This window comes from Sciurus carolinensis, chromosome X, assembly GCF_902686445.1.
Source record: "Sciurus carolinensis chromosome X, mSciCar1.2, whole genome shotgun sequence".
In the NCBI taxonomy this organism is placed as follows: Eukaryota; Metazoa; Chordata; class Mammalia; order Rodentia; family Sciuridae; genus Sciurus; species Sciurus carolinensis.
Window position 1 is genome coordinate 46,784,687 of NC_062232.1, and position 23,278 is coordinate 46,807,964.

At 36.4% G+C, this 23,278-nt stretch overlaps 1 pseudogene; it reads right to left on the reverse strand.

The window, feature by feature from the left end:
* Window positions 1-3,721: 3,721 nt before the first annotated feature.
* Window positions 3,722-16,717, reverse strand: LOC124971468 (hypoxanthine-guanine phosphoribosyltransferase-like; annotated as a pseudogene).
* Window positions 16,718-23,278: the final 6,561 nt, after the last annotated feature.

Here is a 23,278-nt window from a genome sequence, read left to right on the forward strand (position 1 = left end):
ATGAATCTCACTCTTATATGTCATTATAAAACACGAATTAAAATAATAATAATACAGAGGAGATCAATAGAGCACGACAAGTGCATGAGGGAGAGGGTGTAGGTAAGGGAAATGGAACATAATGGGGAATAATATTGATCAAATTATGTGTTTGTACAATTAGGCATAATGTATGCCTCTATTATGTATAATTATAATATATCAATAAAAAAGAGGTGAGGTATAGTCAGAGTCATTTAGGACATGCCTTCAGAGTGGATTAGTAGATTCTGATCTGTTTCTCTCACTGACTCTCTGCTATGGTTCTAGAGATTACCATTTGCTACTACATGTGTTCCTGCCATGATATGCCCCCATCTGCTGCCCTCATCTGAGATAAAACCAGTGCTCTCACTAGATATTGAACTTTGAACATCCAATACTATGATATTAAAAAAAATAAAGCTTTTTCTTCATAGAGTGAGGGAATTTAGGTATTTTGCTATAATAATGCCTAGTAGATTAATGTAGATATTGGTATTTATGAGTGGGGTCATTATTATAACTATACCTAAATATTTATATAAACATTTGAAATTGGTGACAAACAGTTTGGAAGAATTTGAATGAGCAGGCTAGTGAAAATCTTCAATGAACTGAGCATAGCATTATGGGCAATTATGATGTGAGGTCAGAAAAAAATAATGCTGATAGAAATGTGAAGAGAAAGGTATGTTTATGAGTTTTCCAAGGGAAGTGGAGTAAAGGCCACTTTTGTTAACCATGGAGCAGAACCTGGACATATTGTCTATGCCCTAAGATTTTGTAGAGATCCAAAACAGGCGGTAAAAATCTAGAAGAAAGATCAGTGGAGGAGACAAAGGAGAAGAGAGAAAGGAGGAATAAAGTACAATGAATCTGACCTAACATTTCTATATATATATATGTATATACCAAAGGGAATCTCACCACCATTTATATCCACAAGATATTAACTAAAAACAACTGTAAGTAAACACCAGAAAGATCAGTAGAATAGAGGGGAGGGAATGGGAGTGAAGATGGCAGGGAAAGGATAAGTACTGGGGACTGGGTTAGAATAAATTATATTCCATAATTTTATATCTATGTCAAAAAGAGCCAATTTAACCAACACCGATGGATGTATTTGACAAAGAAGATTTAAAAACAGCAAACCCTTGGGACAGTGAGTATTGGTCAGTTTTAGCCAAATTTTTATAACCAAAAAGAGTAGGATGGAAAGATTTGGAAGATTTGTCCTTTGGTCAAAAAAGTAGTAAAAATTTGCATAAGGATGCAGACAAGAAGGATGTGGTTGTTAAAGATATTATGCTGATAAAAAGAAGACAAAAACCTTTTTTTTCTTTTCTAAGTATTTTTATTTGTTCGAATTAGTTATACATGAGAGTGGAATGCATTTATGTATTTTGATAAATCATACATAAATGGAGTATAATTTCTCGTTTTTCTGATTGTAGAATCACAATGGTCATGCAGTCATATAAGTAAATTAGGTAATAATTACTGTATCACTCTACTATCCTTCTTACCCCCATACTCCTTACCCTCCCTTCACTCCATTATACCTAATCTAAAGTAACTCTACTCTTCCCTAGTGCTCCCACCCTTATTATAAATTATCATCTGTATATCAGAGAAAACATTCAGCCTTTGGTTTTGGGAGGTTTGATTATTTTGCATTGTATGATATTCTCCAACTCCATCCATTTAACAACAAATGCCATAATTTCATTCTTCTTTAAAGCTGAGTAGTATTCCATGTGATATATATATATATTTTTTTCTTTATCCATTCATCTGTTGAAGGGCACCTAGGTTGGTTCTATAGTAGGTATTGTGAGTTGAGCTGCTGTAAACATTGATGTGGCTGTGTCATTGTACTATGCTGATTTTAAGTCCTTTGGGTATAAACCGAGGAGTGGGATGCCTGGATCAAATGGTGACTCCATTCCAAGTTTTCTGAGTAATCTCCGTACTGCTTTCCATAATGCAACAATTTACAATCCCACCAACAATGCATGAGTGTATCTTTTCCCCCACATCCTTGCCAACATTTATTTTGTTTGTATTCCTGATAATTGCCATTCTTACTGGAGTGAGATGAAATCTTAGAATAGTTTTGATTTGCATTTCTCTAATTGCTAGAGATGCTGAATAATTTTTCATATATTTGTTGATGAATTGTACATCTTCTTCTGTGAAGTGTCTGTTCAGTTCCTTAGTCCATTTATTGATTGGGTTATTTGTTTCTTTGGTTTTAAGTTTTTTTGAGTTCTTTATATATCCTAGAGATTAATGCTTTATCTGAGGTGCATGTGGTAAAGATTATCTCCCACTCTGTAGGCTCTGTCTTCACATTATTGATTGCTTCTTTTGCTGAGAAGAGGCTTTTTAGTTCGATGCCATCTCATTTATTGATTCTCCATTTAACTTCTTGCACTTTAGGGGTCTTGTTAAGGAAGTCAGATCCTAAGCTTACATGGTGAAAATTTGGGCCTACTTTTTCTTCCATTAGGTGCAGGGTCTCTGTTCTAATGTCTATGTCTTTGATTCACTTTGAGTTGGGTTTCATGAAGAATGAGAGATAAAGATTTAGTTTCATTTTGTTACATGTGGCTTTCCATTTTTCCCAGCAACATTTGTTGAATAGGCTATCTTTTCTCCAGTGATGGTTTTTGGAACCTTTGTCTAGTATGAGATTACTGTATTTATGTGTATTTATGTGCGTTTGTCTCTGTATCTTCTGTACCATTGGTCTCTGTGTCTGTTTTTATTAATATGGCTCTGTAGTACAGTTTGAGGTCTGGTATTGTGATGCCTCCTGCTTCACTTTTCTTGCTAAGACTTGCTTTGGCTATTTGGGTCTATTATTTTTCCAAATTAATTTCCTGATTGCTTTTTCTATTTCTATTAAGAATGACATCAACAGTTTGGGTCTGAGTTTTCTTTCCTTGATGTATCTTGGTATCAGGGTGATATTAGCCTTATAGAATGAGTTTGGAAGGGTTACCTCCTTTTCTATTTCATGGGATAATTTTCTATTCATGTTAATTCTTCTTTGAAGGTCTTGTAGAACTTGGCTGAGAATGTTAATTATCTCCTTATATTTATGCATAATTACATTTTTAAAAATGTATTTATTTTGATTCATTGTACACAAATGGGGTACAACTGTTGTTTCTCTGGTTGTACCCAAAGTAGAGTCACACCATTTGTGTAATCATACATGTACATAGAAAAAAATTGGTAGGCTTTTGATGGCATTTTTTTATTTCATTACTTGAAATTATTCCATTTAAATCCTGTATGACCTCCTGAAAATAAAAAAAAATCAATCATTTGTTCTTTCCTGAATATATAAAAAACTAAATACCAATTAAAAATGAATGTATCTTCTCTTTCAATGCTTCTTACAGATACAATTTTAATATTCTCATTTAATAGTGGTATAATTTAAGATATTTTTTTCATTCACAAGTTAAACAATGATCAATCCAATAGTCTATAAGCCCATAGTGCAAATTAAAATTGCAGGAATGCAGCAACTGACATTTCTAAAATACAAAATAGATAAAATTGATAGAAAATTCATGGAAAAAGCTTTACTAAGCAGATGGTCACAGAACTAGAGCATTTGATAATTTTACTGGTGATGTCATTGGGACTCCAGATGATTCCAGACTAAACTTGAACTCTCATTTTAGTCTTTGTATTTTGCTTTCCCAATTTCACTAATGAGAAACACATAATTCAAGTTCCTGAAGTATTCCTTAGAGTCAAGGACACATCCAATAATAAACTTGTCTGGAATTTCAAATCCAACAAAGTCTGGCTGATATCCAACACTTCAAGGGATCCTTTTCACCAGCACTTTCAACCTTGACCATCTTTGGATTATGCTACTTGACCAAGAAAAGCAAAGTTTGCATTGTTTTGCCAGGGTCAATTATATCTTCAACAATCAAGACTTTCTTTCCAGTTAAATTTGAGAGATCATCTCCTCAAAATACTTTTATATTCCATGTTGACTGGTCATTAAAGTAGCTCATCAGTCTGATAAAATCTACAGTCATAGGAATGGATCTATCACTATTTCTATTCCTTGCTTCAATGTAATCCAGCAGATCAGCAAATAATTTATAGCCCCCCTTGAGCACACAATGTGATGGCCTCCCATAATTAGTCCATGAGGAATAAACACCTTTTCCAAATCTTTGACATGATTAGTTACACAGAATAAATTCAGATCATAGCCTGGCTCATCATCACTAATCACAATGCTGGGGCTGCGAGTCACCGTAACACAGCCAACAGGTGCATGGCTGATGGTAGTCTGAGAAGGAGGAAGCCAACAGAGGCAGAGGAGGAAGTGGAGGCACTGGAGGAGGTGGCAGGGCACCTGGGCAAAGGAAAGCCAAGAGGTTTGTCCAGTGCTCTCTGCCTCTGAGGCAACTGCTCAGAGCGAAAGAGAGTCAGGGAAAGAGCTTTTTATTAAGACAACGAGGTAGATGCCTCAAAGCCATGCAAGCAATTTTTTAGGCCACTGTTCCTATCATAAGATCAGAAGTTTAGAACTTCAAAATTATTCAAGTATCTTCCAGGAAAGATCCTTTCAGGTAAAAGCTCTGGAATACCTTGAATGTCCAGGAAAGCTTCTAGATGCCTTTCCCCATGCTGAACTGGAAAAAAATCTTCATGGCCACAGCCGTGGTTCAATCAACCCCAGGTAAAGATTCTGTTGGTAGAAGATCTTGGCATTGTAAATGTGATGCCAGTTATACAGATGTACAGAATGCAAGAATCATGGGGTCAAGGCATCCTTCCATTTCAGAGGAAAGCCTGGTAAAGCCAATAATGTGCCACAATATTAGTCATTGCTGAGAGTCACTGGTGGAGTGAGGCCTGGAAAGCTGTGGGAGTGAAACCAAAATGGAGAATCCAATGAAGTTCAGAAATCATCTTTTCAAACTAGTCTCAGGAAACAACATCTGTCTGTCTGCATTCTCAGAGAGCAACTAGCAAAGTTGTAGGTTTATAGGGGCAGTGCTGCTCAGGCACTTGTAGCTTGCCTGACACTGTGTGTCTACGATGTCAGAAATAAAAATTTAATGTTCCCTATTTTTGATTTTGTTCATGATCTTGGCTGATTTTTCTTTTCTGTTTCCCTATCCTTCCTTTTGGTTTTCATAGGAAGTCACAGATGAGACTTGACCTTCAAACTTGGATGAGATTTTGCTCTTGGATTCAAGGGATTCTAAAACAATTGAGATCTTGAGAGACTTGAGGATGAAATAAATGCAGTTTTCATTGTGTGATGGACATGAACCCACTTAGGGTTAGCAATGTTGGGCTAAAATTCAGAAGTTGAATAATCCCAACAGACCTATATTCAAATGATTAGACCCCAGGTGGGCAGTATTGGGAGGTGCTGGGTGCATTCTTGCATTTCCTCATACATGAACTTTTGGAGATCACTTTTTATCTAATCCATAACTTTAGGTCACTGACAGTGTGTCCTCAAAGCTGATATTGATACTAAACCTCATCCTGTCTCTCTTGCCACCATGCCAAGGTGCCTTGAAATTTTCTCTGATATATGTTCACTTTCATGGCATCCTGTCTTGCCACAGACCCAAAGGAAATGGTTCCAAATGATCATGGACTGAAAACTTCAAAACTTTGAGAAAAAAAATACCTTTTCCCCTATATGTTGATTTATCTCAGTTATTGTTTACAATACTAGAATGCTAACTAACACAGACAATTTCTACTGAGAAGCAAGATCCTTGTTGTCACTACACTTGATGATGTAGTTAAGAAGCCCTTGGGATTGGTTTCCAGGAGTTGGGAAAAGTTTGGAGGAGTAGGCTACAGCAAGTCTAGAATTCTATAAACACAGGTAATGGGAAATTCTGGTGAGCATTCAGCAGACAAGGATCCTGTTAGAAACATGGATGTTACAGGTTATGTCCAAGTATTTCAGATAAAAGTAAAGACTCTACTCAAAATTATACTACAGGATACCCATATTACACCATGGCAGAATCTTTAATGCTTTATGTCAATGCCCTGTTGACTTTTTGGGACACTGAGCTTAGAGGTAATGAACTAATTAATCTTGTCAAAGAAATGTTAAGACAACATAGCATTCAAGAAGTGGCATTGGTATTGCTGGCTGCTTTTATAAAGATTTACAGGGAAAGATAAGAGTAATGACAAGCACAGTGGATATATTTTTAAAATGTGCACTTTATTCAGTAAAGGAGCAAATTTAAAGTTATGGAAGGAAGAGTGCCACTAAAATGAAGCCAACTACCTTGCACTGGGTCAATAAAAGATAAATCAAAGTCATCTTAGGTATGGCAGGATCTTAACTATCACAGGCTGGAAAGTATAAATATAAATTCACATAGAAGTTTATGCTTTAAGAAGACAGGTCTAAGGCACTTGGGTCACACATGACTGCCTAAGAAATTATTTTCCTTGGGTTTATTTTCCCATGTTCAGTTGTTAACACATTTAAGAGCCCACTGAAGCTTTGATTCAAGTGGGCAGGTGGAATTTTGCTTCACCACATGCTCTTCACCATGATTGCAGGCAATAGCCCTAAATCTCATCCACATGATGATGGTTTGGCAGGGATATAGAATGCAAGGGTTGTGGGGTCATGGATACTTCCACTAGAATTTCAAAAGTAAGTGTGGCATACCACATTGTGTTTGGCATACTCTGAGTCCCAGAAAGTAGCCTTTGGCAGGGTAATGTATAAAGCTGTGAGAGTGAAGCCAGAGCTGCAATGGAAAACTTGGGGAATTAGCAATACCAGGAATACAGAACACATGCCAAGAGAAGCTGAAAGTATAAGCAGAGCCACTTCAGGAGAGTAATCATGTGAGCATAGCCAGCACAGTCATAATGACAGGGCAACCCAAGCACATTGGAGATTACTTCCTGTCACTTTGTGCCCTCGATACTGGACATGGAGCTTTATGAATCTAAGGTGTAGCCTGCTGGATTTTTGTCTTGCTTTGATTTGGTTCATTATTATTATTTCCCTTTTTCACCCTTTATATGGGAATGTTTACCCTGTGCCATAGTAGCATGCAAATATATAACTGAATAAATCTCATAGGAACTCACAAATGAATTTGTCCTGAACCTCAAGGTAGGCTTTGGACTAAGACTTTTGAGCAATGCTTCAGGGACTCTTGAAAAAGGACTGTATACACTTTGCACTGTGATATAAACATGAGACTTTGGAGGAAAATGGAAAGCTGGAGTGGGTTGATTAAATATCTCCCAATGGGCTACATGTTAAAGGATTAGTTGATATCCAGCAGTGATACTTAAAGGTGGTAGGATGAACTTAGATCCCTGGTGGTGTGTTTTTGAAGAAGGTGTTAGGACCCCAACCCCTATTTTGTTTTTGCGTCTTGGCCACCAAAAGATGAGCAGCTTTGCTCCACCACATACTCTGTACCATGACATGCTACCTTGCCACAGATTCAAAAGCAGCAGATCCAACTGACTATGGTTTTACTAAAATAAGTCTGTTATCCCTTTGAGTTGATTTAGCTCAGGTAAATCAGAATCAGAAAGTTGGTTAACACCCTCTCATAATGAAATATCTATAAAATAAGTTGTAAAAAATCCTATTGATAATAGCTATCAAAATATCTAGGGAAAACTGCGAAAGGTGATGCATGCCTGTAATCCCAGCAACTCAGAAGATTGAGGCAGGAGGATTGTGAGTTCAAAGCCAGCCTCAGCAAGGATGAGTCACTAAGAAACTCAGTGAGACCTTGTCTCTAAATAAAATACAAAATAGGGCTGGGGATGTGGCTCAGTGGTTGAATGACCCTGAGTTCAATCCCTGGTACCAAAAATAAATAAATAAATAAATAAATAAATAAATAAATAAATAAATAAATAAACCTAACTTAGAGATAAATTTAAACAACATGTGGAAAAGTGTAGGCTGAATAGTGTCTTCAATAAATAGTGTTGTAAATTGCATGGTTTCTTAATGTCTATATGTATTACATCGTGTTTCTATACCACATTTCTTTACTCACTCATCCATTGATGAGAATTCAGGTTCCTTCCATACTCTTGACTCTTGTGAATAGTGCTTCAATAAACATGGGGATGCAGTTGAGTCTTCAACGTGTCACTTCATTTTCTTTGGATTTAGTTGGATATCTACAAGTAGAGTGAAATCAGAATTAATCTCATATGAAATAAAAGCATGAACTCAAAATGGACTAATGACTTAAATGTCAGACTTGAAACAGTACGTCTACTATAAGAAAAGAGGGGTAAAGCTTCAATTATTTTTTCTGGGCAGTGATTTATTGGAAAGTACACAAAATACAAATAAGTCAAAAATTGGCCAGTTTGATAACATCAGATTACAAAAATTTTGCATATCAAAGGAATGTGAAGGCATAACCCAGAGTTTGGTAGAATTTTCAAAGCATATAACTAATAAGAAGTTAATATCTGTAGCACATAGGATACACAAGAAACTCAATAACAAGACAACAAATAACCTGATTGAAAAATTTAGGAAGATCTGAGCAGAAATCTGCTAATGAATGAAAAACAGAAAGTATGATACATAAATGCAATAGTCTGCTACTGAGCCATAAAAATAATCAAATTTTATTCTGTCATTTGTATCAGCATGGATGATCCTGGGTAACATGTAGCTAGTTAAATAAGTCAGGTTTTGATATATATTTACAACATAATCTCACTCACATCTGATATTTTAAATAGTTGATTTGACGGAAGTAGATAATAGAGTGGTGGATAGTGATTACGAGATGCTTTGATCATTAGGGAAGAGAAGGGAACAGAGTGATGCTGTTCAAAAGATATGATTGCAGTCAGATAGGAGGATTAGGGAAAAGTCCAGAAAATAAACAGATATTTCTCAAAAGAACACATACAAGTGACCATTAGTCTTATGGGACAGAAGAGTTGAACATCATTATTCTGCTCTCCACTGAAGCACCTTCTTAATGTTATCTAGCAGAGAACTAATAAGTGGACATGGATTTGCTTATATGTCTGGGACCAATTAGTTTCCCAGTATGCTAAATTGCTCTGTATATGTTTTGGTACATACCCTCCACAATGCCTAGGCAATTGATAGCTCCACTTTGGTGTCCATCTTATCCTTGAACAGAATTTCATTTTCAAATTGAGTGAAGAGCTTAAGGTTCTTTAAGGTCTTCAGCACGGGCACAACCCTATGCATATGCCAGGGCTTCTAGATTTTCTTTTTGTTTTCTTTTTTTTTATTGTAAAAAATGGGATACATGTTGTTTCTCTATTTGTACATGAAGTCAAGGCACACCATTTGTGTAATCATAAATTTATATAGGGTAATGTTGTTTGATTCATTGTTATTTTTTCCCTTCCCCCACCCCTCCCACCCCTCTTTTCCCTCTATACAGTCCTTCCTTCCTCCATTCTTGCCACCCTCCTTAACCCTAAGTCTAAACCTAACCCTAACCCTAACGCTAACCCCTCCCATCCCCCATTATATGTCATCATCTGCTTATCAGCGAGATCATTCTTCCTTTGGTTTTTTGAGATTGGCTTATCTCACCTAGCATGATATTCTCCAATTTCATCCATTTGCCTGCAAATTCCATAATTTTATCATTCTTTATGGCGGAGTAATATTCCATTGTATATATATGCCACAGTTTCTTTATCCATTCATCAATTGAAGGACATCTAGGTTGGATCCACAATCTGACTATGGCGAATTGAGCAGCAATGAACGTTGATGTGGCTGTATCTCTGTAGTATGCTGATTTTAAGTCCTTTGGGTATAGGCCAAGGAGTGGGATAGCTGGGTCAAATGGTGGTTCCATTTCAAGCTTTCTGAGGATTCTCCATACTGCTTTCCAGAGGGGCTGCACTAATTTGCAACCCTACCAGCAATGTATGAGTGTACCTTTTTCCCCACATCCTCGCCAACACCTGTTGTTGCTTGTGTTCTTGATAATCGCCATTCTAATTGGGGTGAGATGGAATCTTAGGGTAGTTTTGATTTGCATTTCTCTTATTACTAGAGATGTTGAACATTTTTCTATATGTTTGTTGATTGCTTGTACATCTTCTTCTGTGAAATGTCTGTTCATTTCCTTAGCCCATTTGTTAGTTGAATTATTTGTATTCTTCGTGTAGAGTTTTTTGAGTTCTTTATAGATTCTGGAAATTAGCGCTCTATCTAAAGTATGAGTTGCAAAGATATTCTCCCACTCTGTACACTCTCTCTTCACATTACTGATAGTTTCCTTTGCTGAGAGAAAGCTTTTCAGTTTGAATCTATCCCAGATGTTGATTCTTACTTTTATTTCTTATGCTATGGGAGTCCTGTTAAGGAAGTCTGATCCTAAGCTGATATGTTGAAGATGTGGACATACTTTTTCTTCTATAAGATGAAGGATCTCTGGTCTGGTTCTGAGGTCCTTGATTCATTTTGAGTTTAGTTTTGTGCATGGTGAGAGATAGGGGTTTAGTTTCATTCTGTTGCATATGGATTTCCAATTCTCCCAGCACCATTTGTTGAAGAGGCTATCTTTTCTCCATTGCATATTTTTGGAACCTTTGTCTAGTATGAGAAAATTGTATTTATTTGGGTTTGTTTCCGTGTCCTCTATTCTGTACCATTGATCTAACTGTCTATTTTGGTACCAATACCATGCCGTTTTTGTTACTATTGCTTTGTAGTAGAGTTGAAGATCTGGTATTGCGATACCCTCTGCTTCGCTCTTTCTACTGAGGATTGCTTTAGCTATTCTGGGTTTTTTCTTCTTCCAGATGAATTTCGTAATTTCTTGCTCTATTTCTGTAAGGTACATCATTGGGATTTTAATTGGAATTTCATTGAATCTATATAGCACTTTAGGTAGTATGGCCATTTTTTTTGACAATATTAATTATGCCTATCCAAGAACATGGGAGATCTTTCCATCTTCTAAGGTTTTCTTTAATTTCTTTCTTTAGTGTTCTGTGTTCTCATTGTAGTGATCTTTCACCTCTTTTGTGAGATTGATTCCCAAGTATTTTATTTTTTTCGATGCTATTGTGAATGGGGTAGTTTTCCTAATTTCTCTTTCTGAAGATTCATCACTTATGTATAAAAATGCATTGGATTTATGAGCATTGATCTTGTAACCCACTACTTTACTGAATTCCATAGTATGTAGGAGCTTGTCCAAGATCCTATGGATATAGACACCTCAATTCCCAAAAATCCATTTCAGCATTTTCATTAAACTATGGTTTACCCAACATGTTCATCGACTGAGACACACAGCTGTCACAACAAATTACCTGTAGTGGTTTTTTACTTTAATATCTTGGAAAAAATTTCCTACTGTGGGAATACTTCTGAGTCAATCAAATGAAGAAAATTTCCTGAGTGGTAGCTTCTGGGGAAACAGAAAATCCTTGGAAAAGTTCTTTCTTTGAGTTCTAACCATTTACTGTCCCTTACGTCAGGCATCAGGCTACTTGCCTTCACTGTGATGACAGGTTGCTGGTATTCAAAGCTATCACAAACTTGAGGGTGAAATAAGAATAGGACACATTCAAATAGTCAGAAATTCTGCTGCTCTTGTAATATTCAGTCATTTATCTAAATTTTTCCTGGTATTCTCCAAGCCTTTGTTCAGTGCCCAGAGTTATGTAAATTTTCATGCCAATGTATTAATACTGGTTTTGTAATGACATTTAAGAAGGAGAGAATTTTCCAGTGGTAGTGGCCCTTTTCCCTTCCTTTCCACTAATGGTATTATTAAATTTGAAGAATAGAATTTATACAGTAAAACAGGGAGGTCGAATAAATTATTGTTAGTACAGGAAGATACTTTTCCAAAAAATTGGTCTTCTGAAAAGCCAGAGGGGAAGAGTCAAATGACATGTACTACCAAATAAGAAAAACTTGAGCTTTCCGGATTTCACAAAAGTATATTGAGAAGCCTAGATTATATATCCAAGATCTTCTTTCTGGGAACTTCCCCTTGCATCATCTTGGCCTTGGGTCTCTTCATAGATTTTCTATGTAAGAGACACCTGCTGACATTCAGGTTTGTCCTTTTAGTACACAAGATAATTGAGAGATAAATAAAAAGATAAAAGAAAATCTTCCTATCTTGGAGATAGCATCAGATGTTTACTCCATAGTAATTTATAACTTTTGGATCCCTATGATGATAATGATTATGATGGGGGAGCAGTGATGATGGAGTTTATTATTATCCTTGCTATTATGATAGAAATAATAGTTAATAACTGTTGAGTGTTTTTATTTGCTGGGGACAGTTTGGGGTTCTATACATCCTCCTAATAGTGTTAAAAGTTAGGTACAGTAATTTTACCCATTTTGAAATGAGAAACAAGTTTATCCCTGTACCTACTCAGAGGATTCACTGTAAAGTAAAAAAATGGGTCTGCTGTATTGTACTGGTCACTATAATACCACATATTGCAGTTGCTGACAGCATGATTTTCTGAAAGGGTAAACAATTTTTAATTTAACTGTGAATGTAAACTCTAATAGAATGTTCCCTCAACTTGTGCTATCATTCCATATAGAATATAAAAATTTCAGTTCGTATTAACACTGTGTAAATATATAATTTGTGTTTGTATGTAATTTTCACCTAATAATTTTCCAAGGAATTTTACTTTGAATGTTCTCTCCCCTTTCTTGTATCATCAGTTTTCCTTCTTTATTTCCCCATAATTCTAAACAGACTTGCTATAACCCCCAACTTTTCCTCCAGCTATTACACCATTTACATCTTCCCATTTGTGAAGAATATTTCTCAATGATTCTTCAGTACTTACTTTCTCCTAATGGTTTTTACCCATTCTCACTTAAACTCATACCACTTTTGCTTTATTCCCATTAATCTACTGAAACTACCTTCATTGATGTCATGAATGGTCTACATGGAGCTAAATTCAAAGGCCACTTCCTCAGTCCCCATCTTACCTAGCTCAGCTGCACTTGAGACAATTGATCAGCACCTCCTCCTCAAAACCTTTTCTACATTTGGCTTCTGGAAACCTATCTTCTCTTAATGTTCCTTGGGCTCACCGAATGTTCCTTCCATATTTTTCTTGTTTTCTTCTTGAACTCTAAATGTAGTGAGTCCCAACCTCCATCTTTGTACTATCTTACTTTTATCCTCTCACTCCCTTAGAGAGCTCATTCAGTATAGTGACTTTGAACACCATTTGGAATAGTGAATTTGCATTTGGACAAATTTATGAGTGGTGCATTGTTCTACAACTCCCTTTATTAGTAAAACGACAAAGTCTCATAAGTAGGAAGAAAAGAAGGAATGAAATAAGGAAGGAAGGAAATATTGACTCTATTTTTGCCCTATCTGGTAGGCATTTCAGGACATTGCACCAGGAAACAGAGAGTGTAGGGGGGAGATAAAAAGAGAAAGAGAGAGAGAGACATTCCCCTCACTACAGACAAAATATTTTCCAATGTCACACTCCAGGGACTCACATATTCGAGTCACACCCTACCCGCTTTCAGTTACCACAGGTCACCCTGATCAGAGGATTAATGTTCTCATTAGGTTAAGGTTCTCATATCTCAATTATTTCACCTCTAAAAATTCTTAAATCATCTCACAAATGAACTTTGGGGAATATCTAGTTTCTCACCACAACAAAGTCCCATATCATTTGATGTATTCTACCTTTGCCATCTATCAGTAAGTTTTCTTCATTGTTCTCTTTAATATGCTTCTCTTTGGCTAGGTGTCTGTTATGATTTGGATAAGATTTGAGTGTGACTTCCAAAAGTACATGTACTATCTTAAAGATAAATGGAGATTCAGTAATATAAAAGGAGATAATAGATGGAACTGGAGAACACCATGCTCATTGAAAGAAACCAAACTCAGAGTCAAAGTTCAAATGTTTATTCAGGTGGAAGTCAGAGAGAAAGAAGGAATAAAAAGGAGACATCTCACAAAAATAGAAAGGAGGACATTAGAATATAGGGAGGGAATCAATATGGGGAGAAGTGAAGACTGTGTGAAATGAGATCAACCAAATATGCTATGTGCATATATTAAATATATCACAACAAATCCCAACTTTATGTATGATTATAAAGTACCAATAAAAAATTTTTAAAAATTGAAGGAAGATCAGTAGAATAGAACAAAGGTATTAGGGGAGTAAAGAAGGAAGGTAAAGAGGAAGTACTGGGGAATGAAATGGAACAAATTTTGATATGTGAATGAACCCACTATTATGTTTAGTTATAATACTCTAATAAAATATCAAAAACTATATGAGATAATGCAGATGTTAATTAACTAGATTTAATCTCTTCATAATGTATATATAGTTCAAGACATTATGTTGTACCTGATAAACATACAATTTAATATGCAATTTTAACAGTAAATTTACTTATCCTTCACATACCTCTCTCTCACAACCTTCAGAATTTCAATGGAAGGAGAGGCTTATGTTTAAGGGTTGCCCTCAAATTTCACCAAATATACACAGAACAAGACTGGGCTTAAAGTCTATTCATGTGTGGTGCCAATTTGATTTCTTAGATCCAGTTTTATTCTGAACATTATTCTGAAAGTTCTTTTCTGTTTTTGTCCAGTGTTGGGTATGGAGATCAGGTCTCACACATGCCAGGCAAGTACTCTACCACTGAGTCACTTCCCTAACCAAACAACTGAAAACTTTCTCCATAATGTAGAATTAAATTCATTGCCAAAGTTCCATAAAGTTTGTAAACAATGTCTCATTTGTGGTAGTCATAGTAATTTCACATTGCATGAATTAAAACAATATATTCAGTGTTGGTTCGGGAGGATGAGGCAAGAGGATCACAAGTTTAAAGCAAGCCTTAGCAAATTAGTGAAACCCTCAGCAAATTAGGTAGATCCTGTATTAAAAAATAAAACTGCCTGAGCATGTAACTCAATCAGTGGTAAATTATCTCTGGATTCAGTCCCCAGTGGAAAAAAATAAAAACTAAAAAAGAAATACAACAACAAAGCATTCAGTCCACTTTTTTTCTCTTATAAATTAAGTCCAAATACTTCCGTAGCAGTTAACCTAGTAGAAATGTTCTTCTCTCTTATAATGTGCCTGTTCTTCATTTACCATGAATCTTTAGCAAATTTTGTTTGTAAAATATTTGGTCAATATACACTACTTATGGTATTGCATAGTACCCTACTTTCCTCATTCAATTTCTAATTGACAAAGGGGATTTGGTTGTTTGAGATCAATGTCTATTATACTTAGGAATATTGGGGGTTTTGTGCCTGCATTCTACTCTACCAGGATTTTGGCTTCATATACTAACATCTTCTGCTCTTTCCCCTCTTGAAAGAGACTCAGAGACAAAATAAAACTGAGACAGTTGGTTAGAGAGAGGCAGAGTAGCTTCCTTTGTCTCTGTCTTGGCTTCTACATTTCTCTGCCTATCTCTATTTTTGTGATTCTGCTTTACCGTCTGCTACTGTTGCTGTCTGAAAATTTACCTCTCTGTCTCTTTGTATTTCTATTTTTGTCTTGTCGGTCTCTGTCTGCCTCTGTGTCTTGCATGTGTACTCTGCTGTGTGCGTATGTTTGTGTGTGTGTGTGTGTGTGTGTAAGAGAGAGAGAGAGAAAGAGAGAGAGAGAGAGACTATCTCTCAGACTGTGTCTCTATCACTCTATCTCCTTATCACTCTTTTCCTATAAATCTCAATTTATGTCTAGCTTTCCTATCTCTGACTGTTTCTTTCTCCATATCTGTCTTGTCAATCACTTTGCCCTCACCTTCTGACCTCTGCCATCTACTTTATCTCTTATCAATCTCTCTCTCTATTGCCTTCTCTTCTCATCTTCTTAAACTCTCCTCTTCAGTCAGTTTTGCTGGTATTTGTATGCACAATGATCATCTAAATATGAGGGTACTCCATGAAGCTATTTGTTGCTGTCTTCTCTACCTACATTCACCCTAGGTGATACCATTCAGTCTCCTGGTTTAAATAGTCTCACTATGCTCACGACTACCAGCCCATTAACCTCCTCCTCTACCTCTTCCCTGAGATATATCTAAGTGCACCTCATCATCTCCTCCTGGATTTCTACTAGGCCTCACAGAACTGTAAAGTCCAAAACATGTCTATTTTATTCAAAATATTCTCCTCTCTAAGTTGCCCTTTTCTTATTGAGGGTTACCAATAGTCATCTCACTTCGAATCTATGACATTTTTCCATTGGCTCGACCTTCAAAATATATTTAGCATCCCATCGCTCTGCCTCAAATCGAAGGCAGAATTGAAGGTAGTTTTGGACCTGTGTCCAAAGTTACCCTTCTCTCTATCCTAGATTACTCCAATACCTTCCTAGAGTGAATCTCTTGCTTCTACCTTAGCCCTCCTATATCTGTTCTTTCTAGCCTTGATTGCACACAATAATGGATAAGCAACCTAAAATGATGTTGCTTTTCTTCCTCACATCAGAGAAATGTGGAGGGCATCAGTCCAAGGCAGGTATGAAGCCTACATATACTCATGAGATAACCAGGCACCAATCTTTCTTCTCCACCACCTAGGCACATACCTTCAAAAATCTGGACCTCATCACGGTTCACTGTGTTTTCTAGAACATCAGTCTTCATGTCCCTTTTGAAGAATGAAGACAATGGTAAAACAAAAGGGAAGATAGGGGTCCTTCTCAGTTGAGGATATTCCATTTAAACTACATTCTAAGGATCACAACAATCACTCTTCAATGTAATGCTTTCTCCAAACAACCAACAAAACAACTGACTAAAATTCAGGGATATAATCATAAGTAGTTAGTGAATAATGGAGGTTGACTTGAAAAACTAGCCATTGTATGCTCCACCCAAACTTAGTCTTCTCTCCACATAACAGACAACCTAAATGGTTTCTGATCACATGCTGGCATAGGATCCCATTCTGGTTTCTCTTTAAGAGTAAAATTCAATCCATCTACTTTGGTCTACAAAGCATTAAGCCATTAGTTTCCAATCTACCTCCACTCTTCCTTTTTCACTATGGAACCACCACAGAGAACTTTTGTCTGATCATGGAATATAACCCATTACATAATTTTGACATATCTGTAAGCTGGCTCTTACCCCAGGTTTTCATAAGACTGAATCCTTCTTGTTATTTAGGACTAAGGGAAAATGCCACACATTCCTCAAAATTCTAAATATACTACAATAATTAGCCAGTTTCTATCCCATTGCCCATCACTTAGAAATTGCCTCTTGTGTTTATATTTTATTGTCTGCCTCCTAACAGTATGTAAATTTCTGAAAGCAGTCATGTGGTATCTCTTGCTCGCCACTTTATCTCTTGTTTTACAACACAGAACCAGATGAACAAATTAGTTGCTCAGAAATTATTTGTTAAGTATATGTCCAAAATGCAATAAAATACACATGGCATGGATCTCTCTAAAAGTAGAGAAGCCATGAAAGACAGAATTTCTTATATCCTTTAAATACTTAATTTTAGTTCTTTCACAGAAACCTCGATTTAGAGAATCAAGCAGGTCTTACATGCATTGGGAACATCCCTCTGATATCCAAGTAAAATCTTCCCATCAATGATATGTAATAATAATTTTCAAGTTGGTTTACTGTGGGTCACAGTGTGCAAGATTTTCATCTATCTCCATAGTGGAAAGCTTAGAGAGACCAAGCAGCAAGCTTGGGGATTCCATAATCCATCTAATTCGGGATCATGTGCAGATTTCTCCCAATATAATTTTATAGAATGTAGTACTTGTGATCGAAATTTGTTCAAAATTTCAAAGAAGTGATTCAGAGTAATCAAATTGTCTTAAATTTGTTGAGCCAACTGAACACATTGGAAGCAACCTCTTTAGTACAGTGCTCAGCCAAAACACTTCCTTTTGCTTCACCCACTTCTTCTAGCTTAATCACATCCAATTTGTGGAAGGCAGCAGGAAAGAATCAAGGCATCCAGAGCATTCCCAAATTATTCAACACACCAAAAGTTTATCTGCTGCTGCTGATGTGTATGTTAGCCCTTTTTTCGCTTATCAGGAGACAGGCTAAAATCAAGGCTATAAATTTGACTAATTGTGCTGACTTGATTTTAGAAAGGTGTTTGGATTGTATATGCTCTTGGGAAATGGTGACTGCATGATAAACTTGAAAATATGCTTGCCCTGTGTTAATATGTGAGCTGCCTACTACAGAGACAGGGTAAATTCTAAGCATAAACACTCATGAGATTCTCTCCCATCCTCATTTAAAATAGTGATGTGACCAGCATATGACACCTATGGGCCCTGATGTATGCTGGAAAATTGTGTGTGTGTGTGTGTATGTGTGTGTGTGTGTTCAGTGCTGGGAATTGAATTCAGAGCCTCATGTGTGTCAGGCTAGTGATATACCACTGATATAAATCTCCAGCACCCTTGTTGTGTACTAAATAGAAGCTTCAATTCGTAGATAGTGAGTGTGGAAAAGCAAAAATGTTTGGTGCTTTTGGTGGGGCATAGGTATCCTTAGCTGCAGAGGTGAACTGAGATCAAATCAGAAGCATCTTCTAATAATTTTGCAGGTGCTTCCTTTGCCTTGAGGCAAAAGAAACTACTGGATCAAGAGACACTGATTTCCAGGTTTCTGAAGTGTGCTTGGAGTCCAAACTCACAGGATTCTGAAAAATTACCCCTCTCCCAGAACTCTGTCAAATTTATCCTAGAAGGTAAATGATTCATTTTCAGTTCAGTAATATCAGATCCATCTTCTGTGTTCTTTAGCATTCTCTGCAGCTTCACATATACCATGGAAGAAAAAATGGGTATGTTGTCAGTGCTTTCTACCTGCAGCCAGAGTATATACAATAGCCATTTATCCCTCACATCTGTGCTCTTGGAACTCATTATTTGTCAATTTTTGAGATAGGTAAGCTCAAAGGGACTGAAGACTTGTCCAAAGTCACACACTAGTGATCAGGTGGGTCCTCTGCACTCTGAACCCAATCTGAATGGTTCTTAAGTGTTCCTTGTGTTAACACTTGCTGTTCAGTGTCCCTAATTCACAACCAGTTTATGGGATGCTTTATGTGGTGCATCTTTCTGAATTCTTTCATTAACCTAGAAGAAGGGAAAAAATGTCAAATATAATATCTTAAGAGCACATTTTAAAATGTTTTGTAATGAATGGAATTTAAATATAATTAATTTAAAGATGAAATTATATTTCAATAAATATTTCAATAATATTTAAAAATGTTTTACATATTTCTGGTTTGGAGACAAGATGGCATAGATGCAGTTTTCCATATTCCTCCCACAAAGTATAGTTTAAACCCACAAATATATGCACACACATATAAACACACATATATACATGCATATACATATATCCACCTAAATATTTGTGTGTGTATATGTGTGTGTGTGTGTGTGTATATATATATATATATATATATATATATATATATATATATATGATGTATACACAAAATTAGAATAGGATCTAAAAGATGTTGAGAAGAAGGGCAACCAGCTGCAGACCTTGGAGTTGTTGAAACAAGGTACTCATTTTTGAGGTATTTTTATTTGTTTCTTTGTTTCATATATCCCAGACTGGAGTGGGACCTTCTGAAGGCAGCAACCTCAAAATGACAACAGACACAGAGAAGAAAAGCTCCTCCAAAATCATTATCACTTTAACCAAAAGATCATGAAAGGGTCAGCCTAGCACTAGAGAAAACTTTTAGATAACAACTGTGAAACACCAGAGGAAAATAGTGGCCTTATCCCCAACCCTTGCAAAAAATACAGGATGAGAAATCTAAACTTTTACCCTCACATGGTGGAAATCTCATGCCCTATCCTCCTCCTCCCCACTAGCATGGTATCATCAAAAATTGGGTGGGAAGCCAGGCCACTCATGCACATGGAGCAGAAATTAGGTAACTTTCCCCCTCATCATTGGGTTGATGTCAGAAGAGGTCTATAGGCATCATGACTTTTATCCGTGCTGTGATAGGTAAAAAGATGACTCCCCAGTATGTCTATTTCCTAATCCTCAGAATCTGCAGTTTTGTCCTAATCCCCAGAATTTGTGAATATGCTACTTTACATGTAAAAAATATTATTAAGTTTGCAGGTGGAACTGAAGCTGCTTATCACATGGCATTAAGACATGAATATTTTCCTGGATTATTGAGGTAGGGTTTCTTCTCATGTGAGCCCTCAAAAATACAAGAGGGATGTAAAAGAATGAGTTATAGTGATGCAATATGTGAGGACCCAGACCCATCATTGCTGGCTTTGGAATTGGAGAAAGGTAGCAATAGAAACATACAGGCTATAAGTGGCAGCAAATAGAAACAGAGTGGATCTTAATTTTCGGGCGGCTGGAGAGAGGACCTCAGTCCCACTACCACAAGGAATTTTAACCCAGTAGCAAACTACATAAACAGAAAATAGATCTTCCCAGAGATTCTGGAAAAGAACACAGCCTGGTAATATCTGGAGTTTTGATGAGTGAGACACATAATAGACTCCTGACTTGAAAAACTGTAAGACGATGTGTTATTTTAAATGAGACTAAGTTTGAGGCAATTTACTGAAGCAGCAAAGGAAAATATTACAACTTCACAGGAGTAACGAGACTTCCAACATAATGCACTTTCAATGGAAACCATGTAGGGGAACATTGATCAGGCACTTTTCTCCCCTAGGTTATAAACATAAACATGGGCCTAGAGGAAAAAGTGGATTTCTACCTCCAAATTCCAGCAGTGAATCTCCTTCACTCTCCAGCATAGTGTCATAGGAGGTGTGTTGAGACAGAAAATTTAAGTAATACCCAAAACCTTATAACACAACAAACGTCCAAAATATAACAGAAGGACACTTGTCATGCAAAGAACCAGCAAGAACTCTACTTTAATGAGAAAAGGACATTAATGGATGGCAAAACTGAGATGATACAGCTGTATAGAATTTCCTGATGAGGCTTTTGAGGAAGCCATCATTAAACTGCATCATTAAATATACTACCATCATTATGAACACACTTGAAAAAAGTGAAGAAATAGGAAGTTTCACCAAAAGTAGAGATGATACAATGAAGATAGAGTAGAAAAAATAGATTATTTCATTAAAAAATCATTGGATAGATTGGATGACAAACTGGAGAGAAGAATCAGTGAACTTGAAGACAGAACAATAAAAACAACACATTCTGAGAGAAAAGAATATATTGAAAAATATTTAACAGAGACTCAGTGACTTGGGACCCTATAACAAAAGAAATTAAAAAAAAAACAATGTCATTTGGCATCACATTAGATTTCTCATCAGAATCTGTGGGAACCAGAGAGAAGTGATACAACATTTCTTAAGTTCTGAAAGAAAAATAAAATCTCGTCCTAGAAACCCATCAATGGTGGAGATATCGTTCAGTAATGAAGTGGAAATAAACACATCTCAGGCAAAGTAAAGCAGCAAATTCATTGCCAGTAAATCTGCTTTTAAAATAGCTAAAGAAAGTTTCCAGAACATTATGTAATTGATAAAAGAAGGGATCTTGGCACATCGGGGATGGAAAAGGAACATGAGAAATAATAATATTGTATGCAAAAAGCATTTACTTCCCTTGAGTTCTCAAAATTGTTTCATGGTTGAAGCAAAAACCATACCATTATCTGTAGTTTTCAATGCAGAAAAATTATTTAACAAAGCAATGTTTTAATGAACATATTTAAAGAAGATTAATAATCAATTCTCAATGTACTGAGAGTACTTACCACATGTTCAATGATATTTTCTATTATCTCTAATTCTATTTGTCTTTTCGGGTGGCGGAGTAGTGCTACTTTGCAGATATAGAACATAAGGATCTCAGGACCCTCACGTGAGTGACTGACTTACTGACTGTGTGAAAGCCGGGATTGTTAAGCAAGGATTTTGGTTAAACGACTGAACATGAATTGTTTTGGGAAGACTGCATAACATATATAGAGGGACGCAGACTTCTGAGAATTCAAGAATTTTGTTACACTCTTCATATATTCCCCATAACTGTGTATTTATCAATCACTGGAGACCATCTCTCTTCTAAAGAATATAGAGTTCACAGGTAGCCAGTTAGGTGGAGTGAGTGATGGCACATAACCCATGAAAGGTACGAATCATAGTTTTACCTTTTACTGAAACAAATCCATGAAGGACAGGTTCTCTGCAGGTGTGTGGAAGTGACAGTTTTATGCAAAAAATAATAAAAATTGTGGCTTGGGACATAAAATCTCACCTTCCTGTGGTTGTACTTCTTCAAGAAAATTTTCCTGGTCTCAAGTACATAACTTTCTTATGCGAAAGGCCACATATAGCTATCATTTATATATCTACCTTTGAAGACAATGTGGATTGGTGTAAGTTTCCTGAAATCTACCCAAAGGGACTTAGACTCGTATTCTCAATGCAGAAATTACTACCTACATCATATTGGAAAGTTACTTAACCACTCTGATTCTTATTGTTTTCCCATTTTGAATGAGGATGTAAGAATGGATACGTGGTATCATGTTTGTGATGATCAAATGAAGAAAACCATGCATACATACAACCATGCTTTAAGAATATTTATGCTATTCAGTAAATTTTAGATCCCTGCTCTACCACAACCCTTCAATCTCCAAGGCAAAATAGCTGGCTTAATTTTTAGTTTAAGTATCTGTTTCCTTATGTTGGGGTCTTAAATTGTGTCCAAATGGACACTGACTTGGGGTAGAGCATCTTTTGAGAAAAATATGTACTCACGATATCATAGCTGACTTCCAAACCGCTACGGGTAATAAGGCAGTAAAGAACATTGCAGTCCAGCCAATAGAAATTCAAGCAACAGCTGGGGGCGGTGGCACACGCCTGTAATCCCAGCAACTCTGGAGGCTGAGGCAGGAGGACTGCAAGTTCAAATCCAGCCTCAGCAACTTAGCCAGGTGGTAAGCAACTCAAGGAGGCCCTGTCTCTAAATAAAATACAAAAAGGGCTGAGGATGTGGTTCAGTGGCCGAGTGTCCCTGAGTTCAATCCCCAGTACTAAAAAAGAAAACGAAGACATTCAAACAACAATCCGGTAATAAAAAAAAAAGAGGATGATGCAAGAGAAAAAGAAAAAAAAATCAGTGAAGTATAAAGGAGACGTAAGATGACAGAAA